Genomic DNA, 10,000 nt, shown 5'->3' on the forward strand with positions numbered 1-10,000 from the left:
GACTAAAATAATCCTAAACTATCTTGCATCACTACTTATATGGGCCTCAACGAGTTTAGTATCAACGACAACCGGTGGAGACGTAAGGCAATTATTACGAGGGTTGCCATGTACCATTTTAGAATTCTTGTGTCTCCTGTAGACATCTTGTTTGGAAATACGTAATTGGTTAGCTTATCTTCGATAACTCTACATGATTGTGCCACAAGAATCTCGTTGATATAAAGCACAATTAACAGGTTTTTACAGAAATTAACCTCAAATTACAGCCGATGGGGATGCATGGCAACTCTTTTAAGTGGTCGATTTTTTTTTCTTCAAAAAACCAGTAGCTGATAAACTCGTCTGTATTTCTGTGCCATTGTACCACGTAAATTCAATCAGATGTAGCAACATTGGCACAACAGCTGATAGACTTCGTCATCCTATCACTTTATTGTTCACAAAAACAGCAGAACAATGGCTGTTCTACCGCGTCCTGAAATACGTTATAATTAGTATGTAGACTCTTTACCTCCCCTTCCGTCTCCATCACCCTCCTTTCTTCCCGTTCCGTCAACGTCTCTTGTCTGCCTTCTTCTTCCTCCTCTTCTCTCCTCTGTTTTTCTTTCCATACTGTGTGCATTACGTGTGTGTGTGTGTGTGTGTGAGAGAGAGAGAGAGAGAGAGAATGCGCACTCTTGCACTTGTATGTGCACGCCCGAGTATGCGCATGCGCAAGCGTATACACGCAAACGGACAGACAAACAAACGACACAAAATAACCAAGTCACGGAGATTATTCCATTTTGCTTAGGCGTTTCTCTAAATGAACCGTGAAATAGGGAGATAAAAGCCAATGCATATTACTTAACATTCAGCAAATTGGTACAGCACTACGAGTATAACATTCGTCAACAGTTAGCAAATTGTATAACACTATTCACCATAATATAGTTTTTGCTTTTAAACACAGCGATGTTCCATCAACTAAGTGAAATTGCCTGGCCTTTACTGAAACAAAATCTGGTTAGAATTCTAGGATCACGCAAACACTGTTATCTAACATGAAACTTACGTTACGGAAGAGCTCCTGACCTAGCCTAACCTACCTTAACCTAACCTAACCTACCTTAACCTAACCTAACCTAATCTAACCTACCTTAACCTAACATAACCTGACCTAACCTAACCTAACCTAACTTAACCTAACCTAACCTACCTTAACCTAACCTAACCTAACCTAATCTAACTTAACTTAACCTAGGCTAACCTAATCTAACCTAACCTAACCTAGCCTAACATAATCTAACGTAACCATTTCATATACATAACATTTCAAATGTAAAAAAGAAAGTGAAAAATGTGTTTACGTAACATTGAAATAGAACCAAAATTCGTAAGTAGTAAACACTTGCACAACGTCGTCTATACCAGGCAACTGACGTCATCTGACACTATAGCCAGAATAAAGTCTCCCAAGTGATTCGTGGAGCAAACCTTTCAGGAAGCCGCAGCAATATTGCTTTTCCATCCGTGGCACAAATAACAACCAATTTCTGGTGTTAAGTTTGTCAGAGTTTAGAGACAAACAAGATACTTAAACCTTAACGTGAACAAGCTCTCTGATTGGTCACTGAGCAAGGGCGACATTGCTCTCGACCAATGAACGTAATTCGGTCGTGGATAGACTGATTCTCCAAGTATCGGTAGGCCGTAATTTGATTTGTGCTCTTCTTTTGAAAGTTTGTGCGCGCGCGAAAGTGATAGACGTTGTTGTGCTGTCATATTAAACCATAAAGATCTAGTAACGAATATGTAGAATGATCAAAGACTGGAGAGCATTTGATGCGTGAATTGTTATTGTAAATCTATTGTTTTCGCAAGTGGTTTCTGTGACTATCAAGGCACCGGGAACAGATTTTTCATCCATCAAAGAGAAGCCTAGGAGACACTATACGGTGAGTACAGAACTACAACACAAACAAGATCCACAGACACTTAGTATAGGATGAAGGACTGCTTACGTATATTGATGCTTAAGGCCCAGTTACATCAAGCTTACGGCCTGTTTCCGACCACCGGCGGCCAGGTTGATTTGTGTTGTTCCTCTGTGTATAAAAAGGATTCAAGACAATGCAATTGGAATCAACCTCCCTCGTCATGAAGATGAACATGAAATAACCATCCGGCGCTAACCATAAGAGAAAGTGCAACTGTCGAAGGTGGTCGGAAACAGGTCGTGAGCTTAGTGTGACTGGGTCTTTAGATATTTTAGCTAAGTTTGATTTATATAATGATGTTTACATGTTCCCATATTTATTCTTAATATTTACAAGGTTTCGTTGTAACTTTACATCAAATATTGCTTATGTTCGAATTTCTTCTCGTTGTGTTCTTTAATTGTATTGTCCAAAACCACACGATCCTGTAGTTGTGGTGTTAGATGTAATGAACATGTTACATATGAAGAGGCCTTTGTATGACCAATATTTACTTACTGACTGCATAACTTTTCAGTGCATTTACTTGAGCTTGCTAGCACTAGCATACATGTAACCTTTCTTGCGTCTACAGTCACGAACAAAAGTTTTGATCCACTCAGTTTTTAATGATATAAGAATAAAATTATTTGTGTAACATATTTGTATCTATTCGAGAACTGTACGCTAAACACTACATAGGAAAATATATCACATCCTTGACAAATATATATATATATATATATACATATATTATATATATATATATATATATATATATATATAAAATAATAATAATAATAATAATAATAATAATAATAATAATAAAATCAAAATCATGTTCACGTTGTGTAGACTGTCAAAACTTTTATTCGTGACTATACATAGTTATACAAGATGTCTGTGCCAGTATCGTGTAAAGGCCACTTCATACGTTCAACACAAAACATCTGCAACTCGAGCAGATTTGTACACTTACAGGTAACATCACTCACAGCACCCGAGGCCTAGTTCCCGAGGTGAGTGTTACTTTATTTTATTATCTTTTTTTAGACGTTGTAAAGATCCGCAACCTCAGAGCAACACAGGGCTATTTGAGTGATCCGCTATTTGTCTTTACAAGCTCATAATTGGGGTGGTTAATCTTAACAAGCTCATTCTGATCTAACTTAACCGAACCGGACCTAACCTTACCCAACCTAACCTAACCTAACCTTACCTTACCTTACCTTACCTTACCTTACCTTACCTTACCAAACCTAACCTAACCTAACCTAACCTAACCTAACCTAACCTTACGTAACCTTACCTAACCTTACCTAACCTAACCTAACCTTACCTAACCTTACGTAACCTTACCTAACCTTACCTAACCTAACCTAACCTTACCCAACCCAACCCAACCCAACCCAACCCAACCTAACCTAACCTAACCTAACCTTACCTAACCTAACCTTACGTAACCTAATCTAACCTTACCTAACCTAACCTTACCTTACCTTACCTAACCTAACCTTACGTAACCTAACCTAACCTAACCTAACCTTACCTAACCCAACCCAACCTAACCTTACCTAACCTTACCTAACCTTACCTTACCTAACCTAACCTTAATTGAATGACAGTCACTGTTGAGGTGATTTATATTTACAAGCTTGTTACTGGAGTTGATACTCTTTAAAATCTAATATGTGGGATAGTTTATCTTTACACAGATGCTCTGGGATTGTTGATATTTACAATGTCCATTTTTTTTAAATGGTTCTAGTTATAGTCTTGTTTTAGGTTATAGTTACAATGGTTCAAATGGTAAATGCGTTGAAAATGCACCGTTTTCGAACAGATATTATGGTGGTTAGTATGCTAAAATGTGACACAAAATGGGTATGATTAAATATGGAAAATTACTGGGTAATCGTAGATGATAAATATTAAGAAAACTATTGGGAATATTGGGATGAAATGTAGGTAACTGTAAACGAACGCTCACAATTGCTTAGAGCATAGGAAGACGTCAAATAATAAACAATAAAATACAATAAGTATATTTTTTTATTATAAACGAAAAGAAACGAAAAAAAATTGCAACAGTTGCCAATGATATAAAAATGTTGTTGCTGTAGATTATGCAAAATAGAATTGCTTTTATCAAGGTTAATTTGTCTTGATAGACAGCTGTGTGCGTTACTGCTGGATACTAATGCGTTATCGAGAAATATATATGTATACATATACACTTTGTATAGACATACATACCCACACATACCCACACGCGCGCGCACACACACACACACACACACACACACACACACACACACACACACACACACACACACACACACACACACACACACACACACACACGCACGCACACACACACATACACATACACACATACTGTATATATAAATATATATATATATGTATATACATATATATATATATATATATATATATATATATAAATATATGTATATATACACATACATATATAGTACGCATTGACGAAAATGCACCCCAGATTTTTTGGTAACGCACTACCTCTCGGGCGGTAACGCGCCCAGCTCTGTTGATAACATTCTCGGGTAACACAAATATGGCGACGACCCGCAGATGACCAAACCTCGCAAAGGCGGAGCGAAATTATCCATAAGGATTGAGGTGCTAGTTAACAACAGATCATACGAGACAGAGAGGTGGGGAGAGAAAGTGAGAGAGGAGAGAGTGAGTGAGAGTGGAGAGAAAGTGAGAGGGGGAGAGAGTGAGGGGGAAATTGTGAGACGGAACAGTGAGAGGGGAGAGTGAGAGGGTAGAGAGAGTGAGATGGGGAAGAGAGTGATAGGGGAGAGAGAGTGAGAGGGGGAAGAGTGAGAGCGGAGAGTGGCGGGAGAGAGAGAGAGAGAGAGAGAGGAAGAGAGGAGAGAGTAGGAAGGAGGGATAGGAGGTGAGAAGAAAGACTGAGGTTAAATTAGGATAGGGAGATGGAAGGAGGGATTCCATATATAAAATATAACAAATCTCAGATTGTTACTTAACAGCCATAATTCTTCGGTTTATAGAACAACAACTCGGGAAACCAATATGGTCAGGAGCCATGGCAACCGTGATTAATCTAATTAAATCAGCGAAATTAACGAGCTGCATTAACGTAGAAGAATCAAGCAGGAGTCTATTAATTACCAGTTCTCAAACAATGCGTCCCCAGCAGTGTAGATAAGGTCCTGATAGCTCCCTTGAACTACTTAAGGGAGTTGCCAGATGTCTCTATCGAGAGTAATTGTCTCAAATTCTGTGAAGCCAGCAGTCAATCAGTCAGTCAGTCAATTAGTCAATTCAAGTCCTCTGCTGAGAAAAGACCTCTCTCAGACAATTACATGACTCGAACAACTGCACCAACCTCTGCCACGTCATTCCTGCAAACTTCTATCTCGTCTCTCCACTCTCTGTCTAGTTTACCTCTTCCACGCTTCCCATCTCGCGGCATCCAATCAGTAACACACTTGCTACATTGTCCATCATTCTTTCGCTCTAATGTTCCAGCCCAGTTCCATTATATCTGCTGTACCGCCTCCATAATGTCTACCACGCCCATCTGCTTCCATACTTAACTTTTCCTCTTCCTATCTCTCAGCGTTATTCCCAACAATGATCTTTCCATTCTCCTTTGTGCACGTCGTAGGTTTATCTCCAACGTCTTCGTCATTTTCCAGGTCTCACATTCATACATTATAGCTGGATTTATGTAGCAATTGTAAAATGTGTGTTTTAGACACATTAACAAAAAGCCTGTTATGATGTACTAATGTTTACCAAACATTTTCCAACCCATTGTGATGCGCCTTTTTATTCAATTTCTATGATTAAACTCTTTAATTTCAAGCCTCACCACCGATTATAATTCTATACAAATCTCGCATCCATACATTATAGCTGGATTTATGTAATGATTGTAAAGTTTGTGTTTCAGACAAAAGCAAAAAGCCTCTCATAAGGTACTTACATTTACCAAACATTTTCCAATCAATTGTGATACACCTTTTTATATAATTTCTTTGAATATTTTCTTTAATTTCAAGACTCATAATCGATTGTAATTCTATTCACATACCAAGGGCTTTTTCCACCCTATTAGGGAGGTAGCCAAAGTGAAAAGCCATATCTCCACTTCCATCCATTTCATCCTCACCCGTTCCACCCACATCCACCTCCCTTTCCTTCCTCTCACTATAGTTGTCTCACCAAATAGATCAAACAAAGTGGCACTAAAGATACGAGAACATCTCAACAGAAACTAGGTAACCAGTTTGTGAGGTTAGTGTCATAACCTCCCAATACAATCATTCACACCAATGCAAAGAACATCAGGTCTTTATTTTGAATATACTCCTTTTATGCCTTTACCTCCCTTTTCTCCGTTCTCCCTGGTACCCGTATGCCATCTATACTGTCCATTTCCCCTTCTGATAACACAAACCATTCATTCATTCCCTTCTTCTTCCTTCGTAATTCCCCCTCTGTTCTTCTTCAGACACCTTTTTTGTCCTCACCTTCCACCCCCATGTACTCCAGTTACCACGAAGACTTATACATCCTTACACATTTCCTTTCTTCATCAGTTTATGTCTCTCTGTCCGATTTCCTGCCTCAGTCATGTCCCTGTCCCGATCTCCAACCCCTGTACCTCAGGCTGCCAGTACCTAGACCTTCCTTCACTCCCTCTACTTCCCATGGGTCCCTCTCAGACCCAGTCTATACTCCCGACCTCCTGTTTCGGACCCAGTCCCTCCCCCCGGACCTCCCACTCCTTCTCCTGCAGCCACCAGGAGGTGGCGAGTTGTCCGTCATGACTCACGGGACCCGAGAGTAATTGATAGTCCCTCGAGGTCTCCTAGCCTGGCTTCTCCGTAGTACGCAGCATTCTCCACTCACATCCAGACCTCCTCTTGCGTCCCACTCCATCCCCCTTCTCCGTGTCGTGTCCCCCTTTTCTCCTCCTCCTCCTCCTCCTCCTCCTCTTCCTCCTCCTCCGCCTCCTCCTCCTCCTCCTCCTCCTCCTCTTCCTCCTCCTCCGCCTCCTCCTCCTCCCGCCCCTCTTCTCTCATTTCTACTTCTCTTACGTTCCTCAACGTTGTCTCTTCATTTTCTTTTGTGAATTAAATGTAATGCTCCATTCGCATCCACATATATTTTTCTCTCCTACTTTCTCCCCTTCACCTTCTCCGTGCCCCCATTTTCTCCTCCCCCCTCCTCCCCCTCCTCCCCCGTCCCTCTTTTCTCATTTCCACTTCTCTTACGTTCCTCAACTTTTTCTTCATTTTCTCTCGTGAATTAGATGTAATGCTACATTCGCATCCACACTTACTCTTCTCTCCTACTTTCTCCTCTTCCCCCATCCCCCTTTTCCCCCTTTTCTCCTCCTCCCCCTCACCCCGTCCCTCTTCTCTCATTTCCACTTTCCTTTCGTTCCTCAACTTTCTCTTCATTTTCTCTTGTGAATTAGATGTAATGCTCCATTCGCTTCCACACTTTCTCTTCTCTCCTACTTTCTCCCCTTCACCTGTCCCCCTTTTCTCCTCCTCCCCCCCCCAAGCCCCTCTTCTCTCATTCAAACTTGTTCCTCAATTTTCTCTTCGTTTTCTCTTGTAAATTAGATGTAATGCTCCATTCACATCCACACTTACTCTCCTACTTTCTCCCCTTCCCCTTCTCTCCTTCTACTCCCTCGCTCACATTTCTCTCATTTCTTACGTTCCTCAACTTTGTCTCTTTATTTTCTCTTGTAAATTAAACGTAATTCTCCATTCACACCCACACTCTTTTCTCCTACTTTCTCTCCCTTCCCCTTCTCTCCCCCTCACTAGCTACCCCCTCGCTCAAACTTCTCTCGGTTCTGTTCTCTTATGATTATAAACTGAGTAATTCTTTATCCATTTTAGACCTCTTCCCTCATACCCACCCTTCCACCTTCCCTCTCCATCTCTTCCACCTCCCTTCGCCTACTCTCCTCCACTTTTTCTTTCCATTTCCAAAATTATTTCGTCGTTAATCCTTATATTTTGTTTTCTTTCTCTGATGCAAAAGAAGAAGAATGCGCAGTTGATTCAAGAGCATTACTGTGAATTACATTAATTTTTAATGTACATTTTATATAATAGATTCCAAATGTATAATACTTTTATTTGTACTTTGTACCTATGTGCATTACGTTATATTTATGGAATTCTCTTTGTATTCATTCATTTTCTTGCACAGCTTCTGCCAACAACGTACTTGGATATAAATGATTTTAATCAAGCGTTCTCTCTCTCTCTCTCTCTCTCTCTCTCTCTCTCTCTCTCTCTCTCTCTCTCTCTCTCTCTCTCTCTCTCTATCTATCTCTCTTTATCTCTCTTTCTTTATCTCTCTCTATCTCTATCTCTCTCTCTCTCTCTCTCTCTCTCTCTCTCTCTCTCTCTCTCTCTCTCTCTCTCTCTCTCTCTCTCTCTCCTTTTCACAACTTTCAAACTACCTAACTGATCACCCCCATAAAAAGAGATGAAAGAACGTTTTACTGTGAAGGAATATACTCTGAAAATGCAATGCAGATCGTTCAAACTTAGAAATGTATTCTACAACTTCAGTAACTAGATATGCAGATCCTTGTCTACCTAGGAAATTTGTCTTTCACATTGTCAAAAGGCCCGGACATAGTAGATAATGTATTACATTTATCGTGTTTTGCTCTCCTATTGCTGGGAATGCATTTTGTGATGAATGATGGTTCTTCATCATTACTACCATCGATATTTTTAATAAGTTTGAAATCATCATCATATTCCTTAACAAAGTTCCCCCAAATATTTTCACTTTATGAAGATACTTTACAATATATCTATAATCCTTAACAAAGTTTTACCAAATATTTTTACTTTATAAAGATACTCTACAATATACCTATAATCCTTAACAAAGTTCTCCCATTTTCTTTTTTTACTTTACAAAGATACTCTACAATATATCTATGATGTATGTTACGTGTTCTTACCTTTGATGAACATTCCTGACTAACAACTTCATTTCTTGTCTATAGTATATATTTTTTCATGTTTAATGAACTAAAGTGGCCTTAAAACGAAACCCTGAGGAACTCCACTCATAACATTTCACCAACTAGAGGCTTGTCATTCATTTGCCATTCCATTATTCAATTCAACTTTCTACCAACAGCAAATTTATACCCATTTGATCATAATTCATTATGTAAGTTGTATATGCTAAACATATAAACCACGGTACGTATAACAAAAGCAGCCCAAGTACGATATCCTGAGGAACTCCACTCGTAACAACTATGCAGCTAATCACGAAGGATCTGAAGCTATTTTACATGTACCCCATATTTATACAATGCTGTTGTTTAATATTTTAGAGATCATTTCAACGTTGAGGAAAGTCGTCTGGCTCAACTTGTGGGACTTTGTCATTCCCGAAAGGGGTCCCTGGACCCCATTCTTAGAATGGGGGAGATTAGAGCTTTGTTAATCGGTCCTGCTTCCGATTGCTTCACCCGCAGATGACGTCGATAGGGTCTATGTTTATTACAAAACCACCAAAACCTCCATATAATGGGAGGAACCTCTTGAAATTTATGAATTCAATTCGGTCTTGTATGACACGTAAACGATACCAATCACAGTTTCTTATCTTTTCTTCTTAAGAAAGGCTAAATATGATTATTGAGAAGGTAATATAACCTTTACCATTCTACTGACAAAATGTTACTATTTGTTTATTTTAGAAAGTGAGAGAATACATACCTAGATTGGATGCGCACTGTGTCTTGACAGAATCTGCAATGACTGTTTTTTGAAGTTTGCTTAAGATAGTCGCACCGGAGTGTTTAAGATAGACTTTTATTATAAACATTTTGTTCAGTTTTCATTACTGAAGATTAACATACAAACTTTTAATTTTCTGACGATTAATTCCTTCTTTTCCAAATATAGGGATAATGTCTGAATTTTAATTTGATAAGTATATTTCCAGTTTTGATAATTTCA

The sequence above is a fragment of the Oratosquilla oratoria genome, chromosome 35, assembly GCF_046742065.1.
Source record: "Oratosquilla oratoria isolate Oo_2021 chromosome 35, ASM4674206v1, whole genome shotgun sequence".
Classification (NCBI taxonomy): Eukaryota; Metazoa; Arthropoda; class Malacostraca; order Stomatopoda; family Squillidae; genus Oratosquilla; species Oratosquilla oratoria.